Raw genomic sequence first — 27,924 nt, forward strand, 5'->3', positions numbered from 1 at the left:
GGGGTACATTTCCTAAGATGGGAGTTCAATTGAAGATGGGATGTTGCCCTTAGCAACCAATCAGAATATATCTATTATCTTCTAGAAGGTGCTAAATAAATAAGAATAGAAGTATAATCTGAATGTTTGCTATGGGCAAAATCCCATCTTCAATAGCACTTCCATCATAGTAAATTTACCCCTAAGAGTAAAGCAGCCAGTATTTCCCTGAACTGAAACAAAATAACTCACCCAAGTGTTAAACAGTTAAGCATGGTTTTGCCCTTTAGAGAAAGATTTTTCTTTTCATATCCTTATTGAATAACCCCCTTCATTTGCTATTTATAAACACAAAAGTGGGATTGCTGATTTAAAAAAAAACTGAATAACTATGTATTCATTAGTTGATTATTTTCAGTATATGTCAACCTTTTGCTTGTCTCAACCTTTTCTCAATGTCCATCTAGACCAGCAGTTCTCAAAGTGTGTGTCCTGAAACCAAAGAAGGTTCCGACCTTCTCAGCATGGGGTTGCGACTCCATGTAGCTGACCATCAGACTGATAACTTCTCTGATCTCAGTCAGTGATTTAAGGAGTCTTAAAAATCTGTTCAATTGTCTGTTAGACTCCTCACATCATTGTGTGCCTCCACAATGCTGCTGTGAATGTGCGGTCTGATGACTACCATGTGATGTGAGGACCTTCTGCAGTAACTTGAGGACCCCTGACCTAGTCCATATGGACCTTTTTCATGTGTGGACCTACTGCCTATCATCCAATAGTGGTCAGCCTATTGACTGCCGACCTAGACACAGTTGACTTAATAATCCACACCCCCACTATCTGGGTAATGCCTTGATTTCCCATTGTTCAGCCACATAATTGTAGTGTGTTTAGTTTGTGCATACCCCCCACATTAGTGGCAGTGGAGGAGGGACACGAGAGTGCACCATAAGGGGCATGGCTTCATGGTCAGGCGGAGTGGCCTATATCTGTAGCACTCCCAAATGAGGGGCATGGCTTCTTGATGTACTTCCCGACACATGACGTATATATACGTCATGACTTTAAACTGTCACCGCGTCTAGGGACGCGGTGACAGAGGGACGATGTCTGCTGTTCCTGACAGCAGACATGTCCCAGCATGCCCAGGGGGGGCGGCGATGCCGCCCCCCCGTCGGCGATCGCTGCGATTTGCTGTTCAATGTGAACAACCAATCGCAGCGGTTTCCTGTGTTACCGGCGAATCAGACGCGAATCAGACGCGAATCTGACGCTCGGTAACACAGGGATCAATCACCGCCGGGTGTGAGGGGGCGTGAGGGGGTCACCGGTGATGACCACACCTCACCCCACCTGCCCCCAAGGCTGTGATTGGTCCGACGGACCAATCACAGCCATGGCGCGTGATTTAAACTAACGGTGACTGCGTTGCAGACGCAATTCCGGTCTGGAATTGCGTGCAGAGCGGTCACCGACCAATCTGTCATGATATACATACCTGATCCTTGCCTGATACTTACCTGATCACCGCTGGTAGCGTGCTGCCAGCAGCTGGATGCTTCCTGGATCTTGTCACTTCCTGTGTGCTGCTGCTGCAGTGTCATAGAGTGACAGATAGTGACAGATAGTGACAGATAGTGACAGATAATGACAGATAGTGACAGATAGTGACAGATAGTGACAGAGAGTGCTATATTTTGTGTCTGCTGCCCCCCCCTTTTGTGCTGATCAGTATATCTGTGCTGATCAGCAACTTTTTGGGGGTGCAGGTTTTTTTTTTTATATATATACCTGTCAGTTGCACCAAAGGTTGTGCTGCCTGTGCAACTGACTGCTGCCCCCCCTGCTGCCCCCCCTTTTGTGCTGATCAGTATAAATTAACTGATCAGCAACTTTTTGGGGGTGCACCCACCATTCATTCCACCAGAATCTGAGCTGCAAAATCCAAAAATCACTCCTTCCCTTCTGAGTCCTGCCATGCACCCAACTGGTATTTTTTGGTCACATATGAGGCATTGCCATACTCGGGAGAAATTGGGGCACAGATTTTGGGGTGCTTTTTCTCCTTCATACCTTGTGAAAATGAAAAATTTTGAGCCAGAACTGCATTTTTGTGTAAAAAATGTAATTTTTCATTTGCACAGCCCAGTTGTATCAAAATTGGTGAAACCCCTGGGGGTTTAAAATGTACACTATACCCCTAGTTGAATTCCCTGAGGGGTGTAGTTTGCAAAATGGGGTCACTTGTGGGGGGGTTCCACTGTATTGGTGCTTCGGGGGTCTTGCTAATGCGACATAGCACCCACCAACATTCCACCAGAATCTGTGCTGCAAACCCCAAATATCACTCCTTCCCTTCTGAGTCATGCCATTTTTTGGTCACACATGAGGCATTGCCGTACTCGGGAGAAATTGGGGCACAGATTTTGGGGTGCTTTTTCTCCTTCATACTTTGTGAAAATGAAAAATTTTGAGCCAGAACTGCATTTTTGTGTAAAAAATTTAATTTTTCATTTGCACAGCCCAGTTGTATCAAAATTGGTGAAACCCCTGGGGGTTTGAAATGTACACTATACCCCTAGTTGAATTCCCTGAGGGGTGTAGTTTGCAAAATGGGGTCACTTGTGGGGGGGTTCCACTGTATTGGTGCTTCGGGGGTCTTGCTAATGCGACATAGCACCCACCCACATTCCACCAGAATCTGTGCTGCAAACCCCAAATATCACTCCTTCCCTTCTGAGTCATGCCATTTTTTGGTCACACATGAGGCATTTCCGTACTCGGGAGAAATTGGGGCACAGATTTTGGGGTGCTTTTTCTCCTTCATACCTTGTGAAAATGAAAAATTTTGAGCCAGAACTGCATTTTTGTGTAAAAAAATTAATTTTTCATTTGCACAGCCCAGTTGTATCAAAATTGGTGAAACCCCTGGGGGTTTGAAATGTACACTATACCCCTAGTTGAATTCCCTGAGGGGTGTAGTTTGCAAAATGGGGTCACTTGTGGGGGGGTTTCACTGTATTGGTGCTTCGGGGGTCTTGCTAATGCGACATAGCACCCACCAACATTCCACCAGAATCTGTGCTGCAAACCCCAAATATCACTCCTTCCCTTCTGAGTCATGCCATTTTTTGGTCACACATGAGGCATTGCCGTACTCGGGAGAAATTGTGGCACAGATTTTGGGGTGCTTTTTCTCCTTCATACCTTGTGAAAATGAAAAATTTTGAGCCAGAACTGCATTTTTGTGTAAAAAATGTAATTTTTCATTTGCACAGCCCAGTTGTATCAAAATTGGTGAAACCCCTGGGGGTTTGAAATGTACACTATACCCCTAGTTGAATTCCCTGAGGGGTGTAGTTTGCAAAATGGGGTCACTTGTGGGGGGGTTCCACTGTATTGGTGCTTCGGGGGTCTTGCTAATGCGACATAGCACCCACCAACATTCCACCAGAATCTGAGCTGCAAAATCCAAAAATCACTCCTTCCCTTCTGAGTCCTGCCATGCACCCAAATGGTCTTTTTTTGGTCACATGTGAGGCATTGCCATACTCGGGAGAAATTGGGGCACAGATTTTGGGGTGCTTTTTCTCCTTCATACCTTGTGAAAATGAAAAATTTTGAGCCAGAACTGCATTTTTGTGTAAAAAATGTAATTTTTCATTTGCACAGCCCAGTTGTATCAAAATTGGTGAAACCCCTGGGGGTTTGAAATGTACACTATACCCCTAGTTGAATTCCCTGAGGGGTGTAGTTTGCAAAATGGGGTCACTTGTGGGGGGGTTCCACTGTATTGGTGCTTCGGGGGTCTTGCTAATGCGACATAGCACCCACCAACATTCCACCAGAATCTGTGCTGCAAACCCCAAATATCACTCCTTCCCTTCTGAGTCATGCCATTTTTTGGTCACACATGAGGCATTGCCGTACTCGGGAGAAATTGGGGCACAGATTTTGGGGTGCTTTTTCTCCTTCATACTTTGTGAAAATGAAAAATTTTGAGCCAGAACTGCATTTTTGTGTAAAAAATTTAATTTTTCATTTGCACAGCCCAGTTGTATCAAAATTGGTGAAACCCCTGGGGGTTTGAAATGTACACTATACCCCTAGTTGAATTCCCTGAGGGGTGTAGTTTGCAAAATGGGGTCACTTGTGGGGGGGTTCCACTGTATTGGTGCTTCGGGGGTCTTGCTAATGCGACATAGCACCCACCCACATTCCACCAGAATCTGTGCTGCAAACCCCAAATATCACTCCTTCCCTTCTGAGTCATGCCATTTTTTGGTCACACATGAGGCATTTCCGTACTCGGGAGAAATTGGGGCACAGATTTTGGGGTGCTTTTTCTCCTTCATACCTTGTGAAAATGAAAAATTTTGAGCCAGAACTGCATTTTTGTGTAAAAAAATTAATTTTTCATTTGCACAGCCCAGTTGTATCAAAATTGGTGAAACCCCTGGGGGTTTGAAATGTACACTATACCCCTAGTTGAATTCCCTGAGGGGTGTAGTTTGCAAAATGGGGTCACTTGTGGGGGGGTTTCACTGTATTGGTGCTTCGGGGGTCTTGCTAATGCGACATAGCACCCACCAACATTCCACCAGAATCTGTGCTGCAAACCCCAAATATCACTCCTTCCCTTCTGAGTCATGCCATTTTTTGGTCACACATGAGGCATTGCCGTACTCGGGAGAAATTGTGGCACAGATTTTGGGGTGCTTTTTCTCCTTCATACCTTGTGAAAATGAAAAATTTTGAGCCAGAACTGCATTTTTGTGTAAAAAATGTAATTTTTCATTTGCACAGCCCAGTTGTATCAAAATTGGTGAAACCCCTGGGGGTTTGAAATGTACACTATACCCCTAGTTGAATTCCCTGAGGGGTGTAGTTTGCAAAATGGGGTCACTTGTGGGGGGGTTCCACTGTATTGGTGCTTCGGGGGTCTTGCTAATGCGACATAGCACCCACCAACATTCCACCAGAATCTGAGCTGCAAAATCCAAAAATCACTCCTTCCCTTCTGAGTCCTGCGATGCACCCAAATGGTCTTTTTTGGTCACATGTGAGGCATTGCCATACTCGGGAGAAATTGGGGCACAGATTTTGGGGTGCTTTTTCTCCTTCATACCTTGTGAAAATGAAAAATTTTGAGCCAGAACTGCATTTTTGTGTAAAAAATGTAATTTTTCATTTGCACAGCCCAGTTGTATCAAAATTGGTGAAACCCCTGGGGGTTTGAAATGTACACTATACCCCTAGTTGAATTCCCTGAGGGGTGTAGTTTGCAAAATGGGGTCACTTGTGGGGGGGTTCCACTGTATTGGTGCTTCGGGGGTCTTGCTAATGCGACATAGCACCCACCAACATTCCACCAGAATCTGTGCTGCAAACCCCAAATATCACTCCTTCCCTTCTGAGTCATGCCATTTTTTGGTCACACATGAGGCATTGCCGTACTCGGGAGAAATTGGGGCACAGATTTTGGGGTGCTTTTTCTCCTTCATACTTTGTGAAAATGAAAAATTTTGAGCCAGAACTGCATTTTTGTGTAAAAAATTTAATTTTTCATTTGCACAGCCCAGTTGTATCAAAATTGGTGAAACCCCTGGGGGTTTGAAATGTACACTATACCCCTAGTTGAATTCCCTGAGGGGTGTAGTTTGCAAAATGGGGTCACTTGTGGGGGGGTTCCACTGTATTGGTGCTTCGGGGGTCTTGCTAATGCGACATAGCACCCACCCACATTCCACCAGAATCTGTGCTGCAAACCCCAAATATCACTCCTTCCCTTCTGAGTCATGCCATTTTTTGGTCACACATGAGGCATTGCCGTACTCGGGAGAAATTGGGGCACAGATTTTGGGGTGCTTTTTCTCCTTCATACCTTGTGAAAATGAAAAATTTTGAGCCAGAACTGCATTTTTGTGTAAAAAAATTAATTTTTCATTTGCACAGCCCAGTTGTATCAAAATTGGTGAAACCCCTGGGGGTTTGAAATGTACACTATACCCCTAGTTGAATTCCCTGAGGGGTGTAGTTTGCAAAATGGGGTCACTTGTGGGGGGGTTCCACTGTATTGGTGCTTCGGGGGTCTTGCTAATGCGACATAGCACCCACCAACATTCCACCAGAATCTGTGCTGCAAACCCCAATTATCACTCCTTCCCTTCTGAGTCATGCCATTTTTTGGTCACACATGAGGCATTGCCGTACTCGGGAGAAATTGTGGCACAGATTTTGGGGTGCTTTTTCTCCTTCATACCTTGTGAAAATGAAAAATTATGAGCCAGAACTGCATTTTTGTGTAAAAAATGTAATTTTTCATTTGCACAGCCCAGTTGTATCAAAATTGGTGAAACCCCTGGGGGTTTGAAATGTACACTATACCCCTAGTTGAATTCCCTGAGGGGTGTAGTTTGCAAAATGGGGTCACTTGTGGGGGGGTTCCACTGTATTGGTGCTTCGGGGGTCTTGCTAATGCGACATAGCACCCACCAACATTCCACCAGAATCTGAGCTGCAAAATCCAAAAATCACTCCTTCCCTTCTGAGTCCTGCCATGCACCCAAATGGTCTTTTTTGGTCACATGTGAGGCATTGCCATACTCGGGAGAAATTGGGGCACAGATTTTGGGGTGCTTTTTCTCCTTCATACCTTGTGAAAATGAAAAATTTTGAGCCAGAACTGCATTTTTGTGTAAAAAATGTAATTTTTCATTTGCACAGCCCAGTTGTATCAAAATTGGTGAAACCCCTGGGGGTTTGAAATGTACACTATACCCCTAGTTGAATTCCCTGAGGGGTGTAGTTTGCAAAATGGGGTCACTTGTGGGGGGGTTCCACTGTATTGGTGCTTCGGGGGTCTTGCTAATGCGACATAGCACCCACCAACATTCCACCAGAATCTGTGCTGCAAACCCCAAATATCACTCCTTCCCTTCTGAGTCATGCCATTTTTTGGTCACACATGAGGCATTGCCGTACTCGGGAGAAATTGGGGCACAGATTTTGGGGTGCTTTTTCTCCTTCATACCTTGTGAAAATGAAAAATTTTGAGCCAGAACTGCATTTTTGTGTAAAAAATTTAATTTTTCATTTGCACAGCCCAGTTGTATCAAAATTGGTGAAACCCCTGGGGGTTTGAAATGTACACTATACCCCTAGTTGAATTCCCTGAGGGGTGTAGTTTGCAAAATGGGGTCACTTGTGGGGGGGTTCCACTGTATTGGTGCTTCGGGGGTCTTGCTAATGCGACATAGCACCCACCAACATTCCACCAGAATCTGAGCTGCAAAATCCAAAAATCACTCCTTCCCTACTGAGTCCTGCCATGCACCCAAATGGTCTTTTTTGGTCACATGTGAGGCATTGCCGTACTCGGGAGAAATTGGGGCACAGATTTTGGGGTGCTTTTTCTCCTTCATACCTTGTGAAAATTAAACATTTGGAGCCAGAACTGCATTTTTGTGTAAAAAAATTAATTTTTCATTTTCACTGCCCAGTTGTACCACAATTGGTGAAACCTCTTGGGGTTTGAAATGTACACTATACCCCTAGATGAATTCCCTGATGGGTGTAGTTTGCAAAATGGGGTCACTTGTGGGGGGGTTCCTAACTTTTAGCATCTTATGGTGCCTAGAAACCTACATGGTGCCTAAAAAATAATCTCATAAAAAGGAGGCTCCAAAATCAAGTAGGTGCTCCTTCTATTATGAAGCCTATGGTTTGGTAAACGTGCACACCAGGGCCACATATAGGATATTTATGAAAACAAAAGAATTGGGGGAATCAATTTTTAGTCACATTTCTCCAGTAAAATCTACTGTGTTCCTTAGAAAAATGTATTAAAATTGCAAATCTGCAAAAAAAATGAAATTTTGAAATTTCACCTACACTTTGTTTTAATTCCTGTGAAACACCTAAAGGGTTAACAAACTTCCAAAATGCTGTTTTGAATACTGTGAGGGGTGCAGTTTTTGAAATGGCATCATTTATGGGGGTGTCTCACATACAAGTCCCTCAAAGTCACATCAGAACTGAACTGGTCCCTAAAAAAATCAGTGTTTGAAATTTTCTTGAAAATTTGAGAATTTGCTATTCATATTTTAAGCCTCCTAGTGTCCAAAAAAATTAAAAGGAGGCTGAAATAATGATGGAAACATAAAGTAGACATATGGTCTATGTTAGTTATTAACTATTTTGAGTGGTATGATTATTTGTCTCACAAGCAGAAAATGTAACATTTTGAAAATTGCTAAATTTTCCATTTTTTTACGATATTTTGGTATTTTTCACAAAAAAACACAGACTGTATCGACCAAAATTTACCACTAACTTGAAGTACAATGTGTCACGAGAAAATAATCTCAAAATCACTGGGATAAGTAAAAGCAAAAAAAAGTTATCCCCACTTAAGTGATACATGTCAGATTTGAAAAAAAGGGTTCTGTCAGGAAGGCAAAAACATGCTGCGTCAGGAAGGGGTTAAAAAAAACCTGAATAACTATGTATTCATTAGTTGATTATTTTCAGTATATGTCAACCTTTTGCTTGTCTCAACCTTTTCTCAATGTCCATCTAGACCAGCAGTTCTCAAAGTGTGTGTCCTGAAACCAAAGAAGGTTCCGACCTTCTCAGCATGGGGTTGCGACTCCATGTAGCTGACCATCAGGCTGATAACTTCTCTGATCTCAGTCAGTGATTTAACCCCTTCCCGACATTTGACGTACATTTACGTCATTGCCGGGATGTACTTCCCGACACATGGCATAAATGTACGTCATGACTTTAAACTGTCACTGCGTCTCGAGACGCAGTGACAGAGGGACGATGTCTGCTGTCCCTGACAGCAGACATGTCCCTGCATGCCCAGGGGGGGCTGCGATGTCGCCCCCCCGTCGGCTGATTGGCTGTTCAGTGTGAACAGCCATTCACAGCGTTTTCCTGTGTTACCAGCGAATCGGACGCTCGGTAACACAGGTGTCAATCACCGCCGGGCATCAGGGGGCATGAGGGGGTCATCGGTGACGATGACACCTCACCCCACCCTCACCCCACCTGCCCCCAAGGCTGTGATTGGTCCGTGGGACCCACGGACCAATCACAGCCAAGGCGCGACATTTAAACTACCGGTGACTGCGCTGCAGACGCCATTCCGGTCTGGAATAGCGTGCAGAGCGGTCACCGTGCCTATCTGCCGTGATACTGACCTGATCCTTGCTAATACTTACCTGATCCTTGCAAATACCTTACCTGATCACTTGATCACTGCTTGTAGCGTGCTGGACGCTTCCTGGATCTGACTTCCTGAGACTTCCTGCTGCTGCTGCAGTGTGATAGAGAGATAGAGAGATAGAGAGAGAGAGATAGAGAGAGATAGAGAGATAGTGACAGAGAGAGCTATATTGTGTGTCTGCTACCCCCCCTTTTTGGGGGTGCAGGTTTTTTTTATATATAAATAACTGTCACTGCTGCTGCTGCAGTGTCATAGTGATAGATAGTGAGAGATAGTGATAGATAGTGATAGATAGTGATAGATAGAGAGATTTGTGTCTGCTACCCCCCCTTTTTGGGGGTGCAGGTTTTTTTTTATATATATAACTGTCAGTGCTGCTGCTGCAGTGTCATAGTGATAGATAGTGATAGATAGTGATAGATAGAGAGATAGAGAGAGATAGTGACAGAGAGTGATAGAGAGTGTATATTTTGTGTCTGCTACCCCCCTTTTTTGGGGGTGCAGGTTTTTTTTTATACATATAACTGTCAGTGCTGCTGCTGCAGTGTGATAGATAGTGATAGATAGTGATAGATAGATAGTGATAGATAGTGAGAGATAGAGAGAGATAGAGAGAGATAGTGACAGAGAGTGATAGAGAGTGTATATTTTGTGTCTGCTACCCCCGCCTTTTGTGCTGATCACTATATCTGAGGTGATCAGCAACTTTTTGGGGGCGCAGAGGTTTTTTTTTTTTATATATACCTGTCAGTTGCTGCCAGTTGCACTGTCAGTTGCACCAAAGGTTGTGCACCTGCTGCCCCTCACTGGTAATCAGTGTTGCATCACTGATCACCTTTTTTTTTTTTTGAGGCTGCTGTGGGTCTTTTTTTAATTTTTTTTTTTACACACACTGTGATTTTGTGGGTGTCCTGTGGCCACTGTGCGCTGATCAGTGACGTACATCACTGATCATCTTTTTCGGCACAGGGTTGATCTATTTTTTTTTTTTTTTATCAAATTCCTGTTGCCTTTGAGCGCTGTTCAGTGACGGACGTTACTGACCAACATCTGTGCTCAATTTTTGGCGCAGGGCCTTTTTTTTTTTTTTTAACCCCTTCAATTTTTTTTTTTTTTAATTGGGTTCAAATTCCTGTATAAAGTATTTTTTTTTTCTACACTACATACACACTACACACTACACACTACATACCCCCCGGGTTGAAATAAAGTTTGTACCCCCCCCTACACTATACACGTGTTGAAACATTTCACTACCAGTAACACAAAAATAAAAATGGCATCCCAAATGTCATCCCAAATGTCATCCCAGTCATCCAGAAGAATGTATTCAGCGGAGGAGGCATATGCCATGCTTGCCTCTGATTCTGACACAGCCAGTGAGGCAAGCGGGGAATTTGAAGGATTCATCTTAACCTCATCTTCCTCCTCTAGTGATGAGGGACCCCCTCAAAGACGCCCCCGTAGAGCAGCTGAGACCCCCCCCCCAATAATTGATCTCGTATGGACCCCACCACCAGACAATTTTGAGCCCCAGGTTCCTGAGTTTTTGGCCATGCCAGGAATCCAATTTGATTCCACAGGTCTCAGAGAAATTGACTTTTTCAAATTATTTTTCTCTGATGATTTTATAAATTTAATTGTGGACCAAACTAATTTATATGCCCAGCAGTTTATTGCTCAAAACCCCACGTCATCATTTGCTAGGTGGACCCCTGTAGATGCAGTAGAGATGATGACGTTTTGGGGTCTGGTGTTTCATATGGGCATAGTAAAAAAGCCAGAAATTAGGCAATATTGGAGTACAGATGTTCTGTACAGCACCCCATTTTACCGTATGGCCATGCCCCGGGCTCGATTTGAGACGATCCTTAAATTTTTGCATTACAACGATAATGCACAGTGCCCACCCAGAGATGATCCCACCTTTGACCGGCTATTCAAAGTCAGGCCGGTCATTGATCATTTCAGTGCCAAATTTGAAGAGATGTACACCCCAGATAAATTCATTTGCATAGACGAGTCCCTTATACATTTTAAAGGAAGGGTTAAATTCCGCCAGTACCTTCCCAGTAAGAGGGCAAGGTATGGCATAAAAATGTATAAGCTGTGTGAAAGCACCTCAGGGTACACCCACAGGTTTAGGGTATATGAAGGGAAGGATTCAAGAATTGAACCGCCAGAATGCCCCCCCTCCCTCGTAGGTGTTAGTGGAAAAATTGTCTGGGATTTAGTGCACCCCTTCCTGGATAAAGGTTATCACCTCTATGTGGATAACTTTTACACCAGCATCCCCCTGTTTAAGGCCCTTGGTTCAAGAGGTACAGCAGCTTGCGGTACTGTGCGCAAGAACCAAAGAGGCCTCCCAAAAACGCACATTGCCCAAGTAATGAGAAGGGGTGAAAGCAGGGGAATATGCACCGAAAATATGTTGTTGGTCAAATATAAGGACAAGAGGGATGTCCTGATACTGACAACAATTCACGGAGACAGTACCACCTCCGTCCCTGTACGAGGTACCAGTACCCACACCTCCAAACCTAATTGTATCCTGGATTACAATAGGTACATGGGCGGAGTGGATCTTTCAGATCAGGTACTGAAGCCGTACAGTGCCCTGCGGAAAACAAAAATCTGGTACAAGAAGCTGGCCGTGTATATCATCCAGATGGCACTGTATAACGCTTACGTGCTATTCCGTTCTACCGGCCAGAGGGGGACATTTATGCACTTTCAAGAGGAAGTCATAAAGGGCCTAGTATTTGGGAACCAGCAGGCAGAGGGCCCCAGTACTTCTAGTACTGGCCCCCGTATTGTACCAGGGCAGCATTTTCCTGATGAAATCCCCTCCACTGGAAAAAAGGGCAGGACACAAAAAAGGTGCAAAGTTTGCTATAAAAAGGGAATAAGAAAGCAAACTATTTTCCAGTGTGACACTTGCCCCGACAAACCCGGCCTATGTATAAAGGAGTGTTTTAAAATATACCACACATCTATGGATTTTTAGGTTCATCATTTCACCGTGCTTCGGGGGTCTTGCTAATGCCACATAGCACCCACCATTCATTCCACCAGAATCTGAGCCGCAAAATCAAAAAATCACTCCTTCCCTTCTGAGTCCTGCCATGCACCCAACTGGTATTTTTTGGTCACATGTGAGGCATTGCCGTACTCGGGAGAAATTGGGGCACAGATTTTGGGGTGCTTTTTCTCCTTCATACCTTCTGAAAATGAAAAATTTTGAGCCAGAACTGCATTTTTGTGTAAAAAAATGTAATTTTTCATTTTCACTGCCCAGTTGTATCAAAATTGGTGAAACCCCTGGGGGTTTGAAATGTACACTATACCCCTAGATGAATTCCCTGAGGGGTGTAGTTTGCAAAATGGGGTCACTTGTGGGGGGGTTCCACTGTATTGGTGCTTGGGGGGTCTTGCTAATGCGACATAGCACCCACCAACATTCCACCAGAATTTGTGCTGCAAAATCCAAATATCACTCCTTCCCTTCTGAGTCCTGACACTTTTTGGTCACACATGAGGCATTGCCGTACTCAGGAGAAATTGGGGCACAGATTTTGGGGTGCTTTTTCTCCTTCATACCTTCTGAAAATGAAAAATTTTGAGCCAGAACTGCATTTTTGTGTAAAAAAATGTAATTTTTCATTTTCACTGCCCAGTTGTATCAAAATTGGTGAAACCCCTGGGGGTTTGAAATGTACACTATACCCCTAGATGAATTCCCTGAGGGGTGTAGTTTGCAAAATGGGGTCACTTGTGGGGGGGTTCCACTGTATTGGTGCTTGGGGGGTCTTGCTAATGCGACATAGCACCCACCAACATTCCACCAGAATTTGTGCTGCAAAATCCAAATATCACTCCTTCCCTTCTGAGTCCTGACACTTTTTGGTCACACATGAGGCATTGCCGTACTCGGGAGAAATTGGGGCACAGATTTAGGGGTGCTTTTTCTCCTTCATACCTTCTGAAAATGAAAAATTTTGAGCCAGAACTGCATTTTTGTGTAAAAAAATGTAATTTTTCATTTTCACTCACCAGTTGTATCAAAATTGGTGAAACCCCTGGGGGTTTGAAATGTACACTATACCCCTACATGAATTCCCTGAGGGGTGTAGTTTGCAAAATGGGGTCACTTGTGGGGGGTTCCACTGTATTGGTGCTTTGGGGGTCTTGCTAATGCGACATAGCACCCACCAACATTCCACCACCAAAAATCACTCCTTCCCTTCTGAGTCCTGCCATGCACCCAACTGGTATTTTTTGGTCACATATGAGGCATTGCCATACTCGGGAGAAATTGGGGCACAGATTTTGGGGTGCTTTGTCTCCTTCATTCCTTGTGAAAATGAAAAATTTTGAGCCAGAACTGCATTTTTGTGTAAAAAAATGTAATTTTTCATTTTCACTGCCCAGTTGTATCAAAATTGGTGAAACCCCTGGGGGTTTGAAATGTACACTATACCCCTAGATGAATTCCCTGAGGGGTGTAGTTTGCAAAATGGGGTCACTTGTGGGGGGGTTCCACTGTATTGGTGCTTGGGGGGTCTTGCTAATGCGACATAGCACCCACCAACATTCCACCAGAATCTGAGCTGCAAAATCCAAAAATCACTCCTTCCTTTCTGAGTCCTGCCATGCACCCAAATGGTATTTTTTGGTCACATGTGAGGCATTGCCGTACTCGGGAGAAATTGGGGCACAGATTTTGGGGTGCTTTGTCTCCTTCATTCCTTGTGAAAATGAAAAATTTTGAGCCAGAACTGCATTTTTGTGTAAAAAATGTAATTTTTCATTTTCACTCACCAGTTGTATCAAAATTGGTGAAACCCCTGGGGGTTTGAAATGTACACTATACCCCTAGATAAATTCCCTGAGGGGTGTAGTTTGCAAAATGGGGTCACTTGTGGGGGGGTTCCACTGTATTGGTGCTTGGGGGGTCTTGCTAATGCGACATAGCACCCACCAAAATTCCACCAGAATCTGAGCTGCAAAATCCAAAAATCACTCCTTCCCTTCTGAGTCCTGCCATGCACCCAACTGGTATTTTTTGGTCACATGTGAGGCATTGCCGTACTTGGGAGAAATTGGGGCACAGATTTTGGGGTGCTTTTTCTCCTTCATACCTTCTGAAAATGAAAAATTTTGAGCCAGAACTGCATTTTTGTGTAAAAAAATGTAATTTTTCATTTTCACTGCCCAGTTGTATCAAAATTGGTGAAACCCCTGGGGGTTTGAAATGTACACTATACCCCTAGATGAATTCCCTGAGGGGTGTAGTTTGCAAAATGGGGTCACTTGTGGGGGGGTTCCACTGTATTGGTGCTTGGGGGGTCTTGCTAATGCGACATAGCACCCACCAACATTCCACCAGAATCTGAGCTGCAAAATCCAAAAATCACTCCTTCCTTTCTGAGTCCTGCCATGCACCTAAATGGTATTTTTTGGTCACATGTGAGGCATTGCCGTACTCGGGAGAAATTGGGGCACAGATTTTGGGGTGCTTTTTCTCCTTCATACCTTCTGAAAATGAAAAATTTTGAGCCAGAACTGCATTTTTGTGTAAAAAATTTAATTTTTCATTTTCACTGCCCAGTTGTACCACAATTGGTGAAACCCCTGGGGGTTTGAAATGTACACTATACCCCTAGATGAATTCCCTGAGGGGTGTAGTTTGCAAAATGGGGTCACTTGTGGGGGGGTTCCTAACTTTTAGCATCTTATGGTGCCTAGAAACCTACATGGTGCCTAAAAAATAATCTCATAAAAAGGAGGCTCCAAAATCAAGTAGGTGCTCCTTCTATTATGAAGCCTGTGGTTTGGTCAACGTGCACACTAGGGCCACATATAGGATATTTATGAAAACAAAAGAATTGGGGGAATCAATTTTTAGTCACATTTCTCTAGTAAAATGTACTGTGTTCCTTAGAAAAATGTATTAAAATTGCAAATCTGCAAAAAAAATGAAATTTTGAAATTTCACCTACACTTTGTTTTAATTCCTGTGAAACACCTAAAGGGTTAACAAACTTCCAAAATGCTGTTTTGAATACTGTGAGGGGTGCAGTTTTTGAAATGGTATCATTTATGGGGGTGTCTCACATACAAGTCCCTCAAAGTCACATCAGAACTGAACTGGTCCCTAAAAAAATCAGTGTTTGAAATTTTCTTGAAAATTTGAGAATTTGCTATTCATATTGTAAGCCTCCTAGTGTCCAAAAAAATGAAAAGGAAGTTGAAATAATGATGTCAACATAAAGTAGACATATGGTCTATGTTAGTTATTAACTATTTTGAGTGGTATGATTATTTGTCTCACAAGCAGAAAATTTAACATTTTGCAAATTGCTAAATTTTCCATTTTTTCACGACATTTTGGTATTTTTCACAAAAAAACACAGACTGTATCGACCCAAATTTACCACTAATTTGAAGTACAATGTGTCACGAAAAAACAATCTCAAAATCACTGGGATAAGTAAAAGCAAAAAAAAGTTATCCCCACTTAAGTGAGACATGTCAGATTTGAAAAAAAGGGCTCTGTCAGGAACGCAAAAACTGGCTCTGTCAGGAAGGGGTTAAGGAGTCTTAAAAATCTGTTCAATTGTCTGTTAGACTCCTCACATCATTGTGTGCCTCCACAATGCTGCTGTGAATGTGCGGTCTGATGACTACCATGTGATGTGAGGACCTTCTGCAGTAACTTGAGGACCCCTGACCTAGTCCATATGGACCTTTTTCATGTGTGGACCTACTGCCTATCATCCAATAGTGGTCAGCCTATTGACTGTCGACCTAGACACAGTTGACTTAATAATCCACACCCCCCACTATCTGGGTAATGCCTTGATTTCCCATTGTTCAGCCACATAATTGTAGTGTGTTTAGTTTGTGCATACCCCCCACATTAGTGGCAGTGGAGGAGGGACACAAGAGTGCACCATAAGGGGCATGGCTTCATGGTCAGGCGGAGTGGCCTATATCTGTAGCACTCCCAAATGAGGGGCATGGCTTCTTGATCAGGGGGTCTGACCTATGTCCTTGGCACTTCTGTGAGGCCACCCACCATTTTTGGCACTTTTTTGGGGCATGGCCTGTGCTGAGAGAGCTGCTGGCAATGCCCCACATCAACCCTATGCAGTAAAAAAACACTGTGCGCATGTGCACAGTGTCTCTTCCCTGATGCTCTGCTAACCAGAGCAATGGGTATTAGGGGGGACTCCCAAATACCCCCTTCCCCATAGTGGGATAATGCCGGTCCTGGACAGGATGCGGGATCATCTCAATAAAAGGACCGTTGCTAGATATGGTTTGTGTAGTGTGTACTAGTGTGTACCTTTAGTGTTAGAGTGTGTTTGATGTTCAGAAGACATATACTATATAAAACCTGATTTACTTGTATAACCTAAGGTATGAGTGGATATTTATGCATAACAAATATGGCATACAATAATGAAAGAATGTTTTATTACATTTGCAGAACAGCGCTGAAGCTGAGAAACCGGCAATCCAGAAATGTATAGCTTTCGATTTGATCCGTTTATTGGTAATTGTAATATACTCTTTAGTTAATTTAATTTAAAGAATAACATATATGTATAATGTTTTGTAGAAGATACACCTAAAAAATAATGCAACATATACAGTATGATTTAATATGTCATATGCACATTGTATATTAGATCATATTGTCATTTCAACATATAAAGTATAAATTCTATATTTTCCCAGATACAGTAATACTTTTGTTGGAATAATAAAATCAGTACATGAAGAAACTTAAAAAATACATATCATCATATTAAACTTTATCTCAAAAGTTTAAAAAAAACACTGTTACAGTATATTGTCCTTTTTATATTTTGTTTTTGTTTTTTCACCAGAAATTATTATCCCTTGAGTTGCAATGTCCACTGCCACAGCTTTTACGTCTCTTGGTAAGGTTCTTTTTATATACATATATAAAACATTTTTTTTCATGAATTACACAAGAAAACAATGGCCCTTATTCTGGTTGGTGCGGTCGAGCCGCATATGCGGCTCCGACCGCACCAGACGAATCCCCGCCCACCCTACGGATCGCCACGGCCGTCCGTACACGGACGGCTGGCGATCCGCATAAAAATGGTGGAGGCTACGCCTCCACCATGGTGGGAGCTGCCCCCTGCATTCGATGGTCGTCGACCATCGAAGGCAGGTCCGCACGCCGCGGCAGCTCCCGCAAGCTGAGACCACACGGACAATCGTCCGTGTGGTAGCTTGTATGGGGGCTGAAAGCTGACATCCGGCGACGTCAGCTTTCCGCCCCCATGAGTTGCGTCATGGCCTCATTACCATGCGTACGCCCCGCGTTTGCATGGGAACGCCCATGAAACGCGGGGCGTACACATAGGGAAATGAGGGCATGATGCCTCTCACGCCCCTATACGCCCCCTTTGCGGCGGACGAAATACGTCTGCGGCGAAGGGGGCTGCACATGCGCAGATTCACCTCTGCGCATGTGCAGAGTAAAAACATCGGCGGTACGGCCGCACGCGGGCCGTACCGATCCGATTAGAATAAGGGCCAATGTCTGTAGTTCTATAAAATATTGAATTTAAATGTAATGTTAAATGGTGTTATTTTACAGATTCTAACATGTTATGTTTATTTTTATCTATTGTTACGGTCTTTGCTAGTTATCTTTATTTAGTGGCAATCAAGGCCACTTAGGCAGATAGCAACTGCCGAGGGGCTCTAGAATCTGGGCGGCACCAGAGTCAGAGTATCACAAAATTAAGTATGACTCTGAGGAGTGCAGGATGAGTGACTGACAGTCGGGATTCTGACAGTCATTTCTCTGACCTCGGAATCCCAATAGGTTGTAAGCCGACAGTCATAGCCCTGACTTCCACGTTCTATTTTCCCACATGGGGGTCCACGACCCACACAGAGGGAGAATAGAATAGACAGCAAGCACAGCTTGCTACTGAGCCCACAGCTCAGGCTCTATGACAGTCGGGACTCTGATGTTGGAGAAACGAACATCGGAATCCTGACCGTCGGTAACGTATACCATACCTGACTCAGAGATACATCCTTGTCAAACTTAAAGCAAATGGCAGGTGTGGGACCTCTAAAACATCACCTCCACACTTTTCACCCAACTTATGAAATGTCAACGTTGGTGTGTGGGTGGTGGGAGCAGTAAGCTGAAGTTTTGCCTAGATTGCCATAAAACCTTGCACTGGCTTTGGTGGTAATATACAGTATTATCCAATGCTACAAATCATAGAATGCTTAGAATTAACATTAATTTAGTAACTTTTACATGCATTGTTTATTTTGCATAATGCACATGTGAAGTCTAAAAAATGACTGATAAATAACAAAACGCTAAAGTAAGCTGGATGGCATTTAAGCATGTTCCTGACATGGTTGCATCTAATGAGATCTACTTGTTGTTTACTGTAATATAATGCAATACTGTGCATCTCAAGGGGACTTCCTGACCCCTCTATTTCTTGAGATCCTCCTACTGTATTTGCAGCTGCAAAGAGGAGCACCTGCCAGTCAATCCAGCTTGCCCCCAGTGTTACAGACCTGGCAGATGCAATGAGGAGCAGCTGGTGCCATTAATACTTACAATAACAGAACCCCAGCAACCAGTGTTTTATGTGCCATGTATGAGTATTAGCAGTTTTCTACTATATTTAAGTAGTATTGAGTGTGTGACCTTTATATGTTTTTATATTTTTATAAAAAAATATAACCATTGATGGCTCTTCAAACCATTAACATGTACATTATTCTTTCAATGCCATTGATGATGGCACACCATCTATGTAAGAACTCGATGTTAAGAAATGATTGTTGATCCTAGCCTGGTGGCAGGAGTCTGCATATGGGAAGAACTTGACCTTCAATGGCTAAACTAGTGATTTGTTTATAATGTTGATTTTAATTGACCAGCTACCATTAGTATAGCTATCATTGGCCATAACTCTAGTACACCATACATAAATTGCAAGTGTCCCCATAAGCAATATAGAAGTCTTATCTTTATACTACTAATTGTATTACAATTATTTTAGTGTGACTACAAAATTGATAGAAATATGTGCAAATTGTGTAAACGTTGACACAATTGGCTAACAAAAATCATTCATTTTTTAAAAGATTATCCAAATGTAATAATTTTCATGTTTTTATATTTTTTAGGAAATACCAGAGGAGGCTATTGGTTTTATATTGGTAAGTGTTATACATATAATAATGAAAATAAAAAAATTAAAGAACATACTCTCAACATAAAAAGGAACTAATCTTTAAACAAACTAAATAAAAAAATATTTACAAAATATTTATTTTACAAGTGCCCAATATACTATAGGCCAATCTATAAATTAAAGAATATTGTAATTAAATTAAAAGCATGTCTAATATTTGTTTTCAGTGCCATCCCATATATTGTGACAAGTGACTATTGAATTGTTCTCTAAAGAATATAGACGTCTGTGTTTATGTAATATTGTCCTCCTATACCAGGGGTTATCTTATGTTGGTTTATGCATAGTTACTATCTAGCTTTTGCAAAGAGCAGAAAGAGACACTGCATCAAGGGGGTTGTGTAAATAGTATATGTAAATATGCTATATAGAGTTATTAGGGGATGCAGTTACCATCCCGGCGGTCGGGATCCCGGCGTTCAGAATCCCGACGCCGTAATCCCGACCGCCGAAATGCCGACACTTTCTCCCTCCGTGGGTGTCCACGACACCCCTGGAGGGAGAATAAATTAGTGTGCCGAGCGTAGCGAGGCACCGGGCCCGCTGCGTGGAGAGCGCAGCGAGCCCGCAAGGGGGGGCGATCCACGTCCCCCCCTTGTCGGCATTTCGGCTGTCGGGATTCCGGCGTCGGGATTCTGAACGCCGGGATCCCGACCGCCGGGATTCAATACTGAATCCAGTTATTAGTTTACTAGAATTTGAGCATCGTATGATATAGTAATTAACATGCAGAATATAGCCATCATTTAAATAACAACATACAGTAAAAGTAGAAAATGATTCTATTGTGTTTCAAAGTGCTGCTGTACACAGAATATGGGATGCACTACTGTATGTATGAAAAAATCAAGTACAATGACTGTAAGGAGCAACAACTGCTTCCGCCATCTTCACAGTGCCGCCATACAAAAAAACAAAGAAAGGGTTTAGAAAGTCCCAAGGCACTGTCTAAAAGTCCATGCAGCCTCAATGTTGATAGAGGGTCACTGGAATACCTCCTGGAATGTGCAACTGGAAAAAACAGTGTTGATGGCGCTTCTGCATTCATTTTTCTCATTTAAAGCAAATACTGTAACTTGTATCATATATTCACAGAGGTTATTTCCCATTAGTTACTTACAGTTCCATGTTATATTAGAAATAAATTACTGATAAAATGGATGCAATATAAAATAAATAATAACAATGTATACTAAACTTAATTTGTGTTTCCAGAATGGCCAAATTGACCAACTATTAGTAAAATTACCAATTTCTTCACTTTTGGGAACAGTTACTACATTGGTGGTAAGTTGACAGTACAATTGTTTTAACTGTTCATTACTGTACATTACAATGATACTGTAGCTATAACTTTACCAGATCACATACAGTAGGTTAACTAGAGCTTCCATGGTTTGTTATTTATTTAGAAAAATATTATTTACCTAAAAATTCTGTAAGCCATATTAGACTATAAAATTAAATATTAATATGGTGAATCAGTGGGTACAATGTTTGCCTAATATTTAAAAATTGCCACCAAAGATTTATTTAAAGACCCCATTTAAAGATAATGATTATATCATATCATCTATCTAATTAAACCAATGCTCCATACCATTTGAAATGTTTTTTGTTTTTTTTTGTTTTTTAAACTTACCTTTAATTGGATGCATTGATAAATAAACACAAAATGATTAGTGACTATACAGTATGAACATCATGTAGTATACATGAAACTACTGTATGTTAAAAAGGATATTGAGATCCCAGGGCTTGGAAAGCCATCAACCAGAAGACTGACAATGACATCTGGTCGGGATCCCAACACCTATATATATTAACCCAATCTAACCCTCCCTACCTGCATACTAACTCTAAATCTCCCTTCCCCATTAGTGTCTAATCCTGGCTATAAACCCCCCCCCCCCAGCCTATTCTTAAGCATACCCTCTTAGGGCCTTACCATAACTTCCACCACTGCAGTCTAACCCTAACCCTACTACAATGGTTACATGTACCCCCTCTTCCTACACACAGGCCCTAACCCTTACCACCCCAGTTTACAACTATCAGGATGCTGATATTTGTAATCCCAGTACCAAAATTGTGAGAAGTGTTGGAGTTCTGGTGGCGGTCCTCTAAATAGTGCTGGGTAACCACCAGCATGCTGACTAGAATCCCATGGCAATTCTTTTGGTCTAGAGACTAAATAATAACTGCCACAATTGTTTTTATATTTTCAAATGCCACATAATATTATATCTAATTATATTGCTAATTTGTTGGTTATAATGGGCTATCAAATGAAGGGATCATGACAAAACACAAGTTATATACAATGACAATAAACAAATGATTAGGGTGATTGTATCTAAATAATTTGAGAGGTTAGAGGTGTATTACAGAATGCAGCAGACAGGGTCAGCGACATGGGGTCAAGGGGAATGTCTGAGCCGGGCCCCAATGGGCACAAAAGAAAACATGCAACTCATTTTCTTTGTATTATGTCTGCTCTGCCACAGCGTTGAAACAGACAATAAATATCCCAAGTATCCACCCGGTTACTCATCACTTGGTTTGATCCTGCTGAGAGTCAAGATGCCATGGTGCTGTACCATGCGGGTCCTTCCAATCTGATGCCGCAGAGGAGCTGCACTGTCCCCACCCCTTAACTCCAAGCCCCAGTCACATACAATCCTCTATGGGAGAGAGTGCGGCCATTAGCACCCGCACTGAACTTCAAACACCAATTGCTCTTGAAACACTGTGGGTGTTTCAAGAGCAGCTCTGCAACATTGTCCATTGGGCTACATTGCGTCCTGCTCCGTAGACAATTGACTTGCTGAGTTTATTTGACTTTCATCTCCCTCACTTATCTTCCTCTGTAGTAAGCTGGTCCCTAATGCTATCACCCCCTTCTCCCCCAATCACCAGTCCATTTTGGATATTGTACTTAATGCAAATTGGGGAGATCTCCATTGTCTTCATAATTATGTTCATATGGGCTCAGATTTCCTTAGGACAACCCCACCCTTTTGCATGCCACCAGTCCATTCTGATTATTTTTATTTTACCAGTCTCAAACAACCATCATAATTTGTTTATGCTTCTGGAGCCCACAAAACTGAATAGAGGGGTCTCCAATCATGGATAGAAGTACTGTAAAAAAATACAGTGTATTCATGAAATATATACAGTGGGCATTATGTGTAAGTAGCACTACAGGGGGCATTATGTGTGTAAGCGGCAATAGTGGGGGCATTATGTGTGTACGCAGCACTACAGGGGTAATATTTATGCCCAGGTCTATCCTTATAGCCCCCATAAACCAGCACAAGCTGCTGATTAACAGGGATTTGCTTTACCTTCTCCAGACAGCAAAAGCATAATCCCTGAAAGCAGTTTAGCTTTCAGCAAAATACGAATGGTTATGAATGGGATTGGACAGAATTGCCAGTTTTTTTAAAATGAGAATTCGGCAAATGGACCCAACTTCTCAATACTTCTATGGGTAAAAATAAAAGGGTTAAAAAAGCAGATTGGGGTCCACCATCTTGAGCATAAGCAGTTCTGATTTCCAAAATACAGGGAAAAAATTATGTATATTATAAAAACGTATATTTTAAAAATTCACATATTTTAAAAATCGAAACCGGACTCTTGGACATGTCCTGGTTCCAAAAAAACTGGTGAAAAAGAAGTAGGGGTCCCCTGCAAATTTTAAATCTGCCCTGGGCACCAACAGTCAGTAGGTTAATGCCACAGCCAGAGAACACTTTTATATAGGGGAAACCACTGACTGGTCAGCCCTGGCTGGGGTCCCTGGGGGGAACACCTAAACCCCCCCCCCCAGGGCACCCAAGGGCCAGAGCTATCCCCAGCACCCCAGGGTGGTGGATGTTGGGTTGATAGTGGTTAAAGTGTAAAAAGCAAGTTAAGTAATGTCTATAATAAAAACCACAAACATAGTGAAAGTAAAGTTTTATTTACATACATGCACTCATACATACATATTTACACACATACTGTACTTACCTATGTTCCCACAAAGATAAGTTCCCTTGTCCTATAGGTCTCCATAGCGATCTGCAAAATATACTCCACAAAACCCAGAGTAAGTCAGTCCTCAATGTTCCATGTAGGCATCCACAGGGTTAAAAAAAATACATGACCCAATCCATTTAGAATGCTGCTTCTCAGCTTAATTGAAAAGGATCACACAAACACCAGTCAATGGGAATCTCATCAGCTAATCAGCTGCAAGCTCCAGAGTGACGCTTATTAACCTTGGGGATACCTCAAATTAACTTTGCGGTTAGACTGATTTGCTGGTTCCCATCATAGGAGTCAATGTTCTTTTCATAACATTGACTCCTATGATATGAACCACCATAGAGGATAAATGTTGTTTTCGTAAAATTAACTTCAATGAGATGTGGCCAAATAATCACTGGCAGAGCTCCTCTGAAACTTGCAGCTGATTGGCTGAGAGGATACAAATTGACTGACATCAGAATCAGCTTTATTGGCCAGGTATACTTGCGTACACTAGGAATTTTATTTGGATTGCTGTGCAACAGCCATTTAGGTAACAGTTAAACAGTGACAGTACAGATATACATAACACATACAGTTATACGCTCAAAGTGCCCTGGGGATTGTAGACGCAGGGAACATATATTCACTGAGCTGCACAGCGTATAGGCAGCCAACAGCGGCACCACTGGTCACTGCTATAGCCAGGTAGGTAACAATTTAACCAGAGACAGTACAGTTATCACACAGGGAACATCTACCCGCTGATTTGCACAGTGCCTAGGCAGTCAACAGTGGTGCCACTGGTCATTGCAAACAGCCAGGTAAGTAAAAGTTAAGCAGGGACGGTACAGTTTTAGGTTGCTATGCAGTGTGTGAGACAGGGGAGACACAGGGTACATATGGCTATGTGGCACAGTTGCTAGGCAGCCATTTGTGGCTTCCATCAGTGGGATTTCCATCAGTTACATGGAAATATGGGGGAAATCTATAAAAAAAATTCCCAGTATTTCAGGAACCAGGACTGGGGCTGGTTATACTTGTAGCAAAGACCCCATGCTATATATATATATATATATATATATATATATATATATATATATATATATATATATATATATATATATATATATATATATATATATATATATATATTACACCTTTTATTTTTACACATACAGTAGAAGCATGCATGGATGTAACTGATAAGTGCATGCTTCAGCAAACATGAATGGCACAAGGCGATCTAATTGCCAGATACGAATGGTCATAAATTTGCCAATCCTAATGAAGTCTATGGAGAAATGAGGCTGAGTTCTATCAATGGTCTTTTAATTCATACATTTGGCTGCAGCCGTCATTTTCATCTGAAAAAGTGGCACTCAGCTAAATTTGTCCATTCATAAATTTGACAATCTGTGAGTCCCGGCCAAGAATGGGATTGAATAAGTATGAAGAAATGCCCATTCAATATTCAAAATTGTTTCTGCAGTAGCAGTCTTAGTAGACATTGCTGGGTAAATTTACTAAGATGGGAGTTGTTTTGAAGATGGGATGTTACCCAAAGCAGAAAATCATATTGTATTTATTATCTTCTTGAAGGTATTAAATAAATAAGTAGAATCTTATTGGTTGCTATGAGCAATATCCCATCTTCAATGGAACTGCCATCTTAGTTAATTTACACAGCAATGTCTTCTACTACTACTACTACTACTACTACTACTACTACTACTACTACTACTACTACTACAGCTACTAATACTACTACTACAACTACTACTACAGCTACTAATACTACTACTACTACTACTACTACTACTACTATTACAGCTACTAATACTACTACTACTACTACTACAACTACTACAGCTACTAATACTACTACTACTACTACTACTACTACTACTACTACTACTACTACAACTACTACTACAGCTACTAATACTACTACTACTACTACTACAGCTACTAATACTACTACTACTACTACTACTACTACTACTACGACAGCTACTACTACTACTACTACTAATAATAATAATAATAATAATAATAACTATATGTACTTCTATTTCCTAATTGTTATGCTTGTTTTACTTGCAGGAAGGACTTCTTGCACAACTTGGGCTACTTCTTAAGACACTGCTAGGAAAAACTAGCAAACTTCTGGTAAAAAAAAGGATTTGTTTGTGCTCTTGTGTATATGAAAGTGTATGTGTGTGTTATTTATAAGATAAAAACAATATATATATTTTTTAATTACTTCCTTTTTTTTACTACTCACACTATGCAATGGGAGAGTACAGTATATTACAGGTATTGTCTACCATCAAAACCTCACATGTATATGTGTTGTGCTACAACCCCCTTTTAAAAATGTAATTTAATAGCCACAGAATAACTGTGTTTACCAGATCTATTAGTGAGCACCATATGGTGTGATGATGGTGGTTAGAGCACAGAATGAGCAGTGGCTTGAGGACAAAGCAATGCTACAGTAGATCAATGTGGTATGTGCTGATATGCTGTACTATATGGGGCTTTTCATAACCCATGTGTGATGAGAAGCTTCATATATTGATTTTTTTTATTCCATTTACAGAATTTTATGCAGTATGTTTCTTCAAACGGTCAAACTTATTTTATTTTTCCTTTCTGTTATTGTGATTATATAGAACATTACAAACTCTATGTAGATTTATTTGTATTACGATACATGTGCACATTGTACCCATTATAAATGTGCCACTTCCTCACAGCGCAGCCACTAAGTTGTGGATAGACAGCAGAGCACAGTGCAGTATGCCTCAACTGGAGTGAATTGGCGCCACCATGGAATCTTTCCATGCAATCCAAAACCCATGAGAATTTAATGCTGGGATTATGTTTTGCCTCAATATGGCATCCGAGCTAGTCAAGAAAAAAATTAGCCGCATATCGGATTGAAATTTGGGCACAATCGGATGTCAGGTTATACGGATAGATAATCTCTATTAAAAAAACCTTACCAATGTAACAATAATGTTGTGTACACACGGGGGCGATAGGGGCTATAATCGCTGGGATTATGGTCGCAGGCGACCATATTGCCAGTGATGGAAGTGTGCCCCGGCGATAAATAGCCGGGTGCGCGCTCCCGTTTTCTGCACCATTGTAATCGTTGGTCGCAGGAGCTTGCTCCTGCAACCAGCTAATTACCTCTGCGGCTCCCCCAGCAAAGGTTCTTTTTCATCAGCGACCATCTCTGGTCGCTAATGAAAAGGAGACACTGAGCAATATATTGCTCAGCAATCTATTGCAAGCAATAGATTGCTAGCAATATATCTCCCCCCGTGTGTAGGCACCTTAAGCAACAACATGAGAGAAATAGAAGAAATGATGAACATTGGAAAAAAAACAAATTCAAACAAGGCTGCAATAATACGATACGATATGAAACACAGAAATTGAAGTAATGAACTGAATACTTCAGTAAATGTGAGAAGGGAAATAGGGAATCTAAGATAAAATAATTTCATTTAGTTTACATTAAAATAATATTAACATTTGGTCTAATAATTAGGCAAAAGAACAAAAATTCAAGACCAAAGACTGTAATAAATAATGCAAGACTAACCATGTAATATTTGTTATTGTAACACTTGTTGATTACAATGGGCCGGATTCTGGTGCAGTCAGAACTTTTATGGTGTCACAACTGAGTGATTATCGGTTGACTGTGCATGCATTGTAACCGCAGTGTGCATGCTGCCGCACCAAGGTACCTTTGTAATACCATTCAGACTTGGGCAGGTGTATTAAGCCTGGAGAAGAGATAAACTGAAAATAAAGTGGAGATAAGGTGAAAGGAGTTAAAGCACCAGCCAATCATCTCCCAACTGTCATTTTCAACCATAGTTCATTGGCTGGTGTTTTATCTCCTTCACTTTATCTATACTTTATCTCCAGTTTATCTCTTCTCTTGGCTTAATGCATCTGTCCCACTGAGCTATCAGCCACAAAGAGGTTGACAGGAGGATTTCCATCACTGAAAAAATAATTTGTATAATATCTGATTACATTCTAATGTATTTATTCTTTAACACATGTTTCTTTTTTAGGGCTCTACTCTTAATTTGGATTCCTTAAGTTTTGTACATGATACTATCAATCAAGTAATTGAAGTAATCGGAAAAACTGCATTGGGACCTGTACTGAATCTTGTTGATGTTGTATTAAACCTAGTCACTGGACTGTTGGGTGGAAAATCCAGTGGAGGCCTGTTGGATGGCATATTGGGTGGAAAATCCGGTGGAGGCCTTGTGGGTGGTGTGTTGGGTGGATCCGGTGGAGGCCTTTTGGGTGGTGTGTTGGGTGGATCCGGTGGAGGCCTGTTGAGTGGAGGCCTATTAAAAAATCTCC

The 27,924-nt window shown here is 41.8% G+C and overlaps 1 long non-coding RNA gene across 1 annotated transcript; it reads left to right on the forward strand.

The window, feature by feature from the left end:
• Nucleotides 1-20,741: 20,741 nt before the first annotated feature.
• Nucleotides 20,742-27,849, forward strand: LOC146072368 (uncharacterized). Its single transcript, XR_014473094.1, has 3 exons — nt 20,742-20,787; nt 25,627-25,692; nt 27,624-27,849. It is a non-coding gene; the product is annotated as an uncharacterized LOC146072368 (long non-coding RNA).
• The last annotated feature ends 75 nt before the right edge of the window (nt 27,850-27,924 follow it).

The sequence above is a fragment of the Crinia signifera genome, chromosome 4 (assembly GCF_055691185.1).
Source record: "Crinia signifera chromosome 4, ASM5569118v1, whole genome shotgun sequence".
In the NCBI taxonomy this organism is placed as follows: Eukaryota; Metazoa; Chordata; class Amphibia; order Anura; family Myobatrachidae; genus Crinia; species Crinia signifera.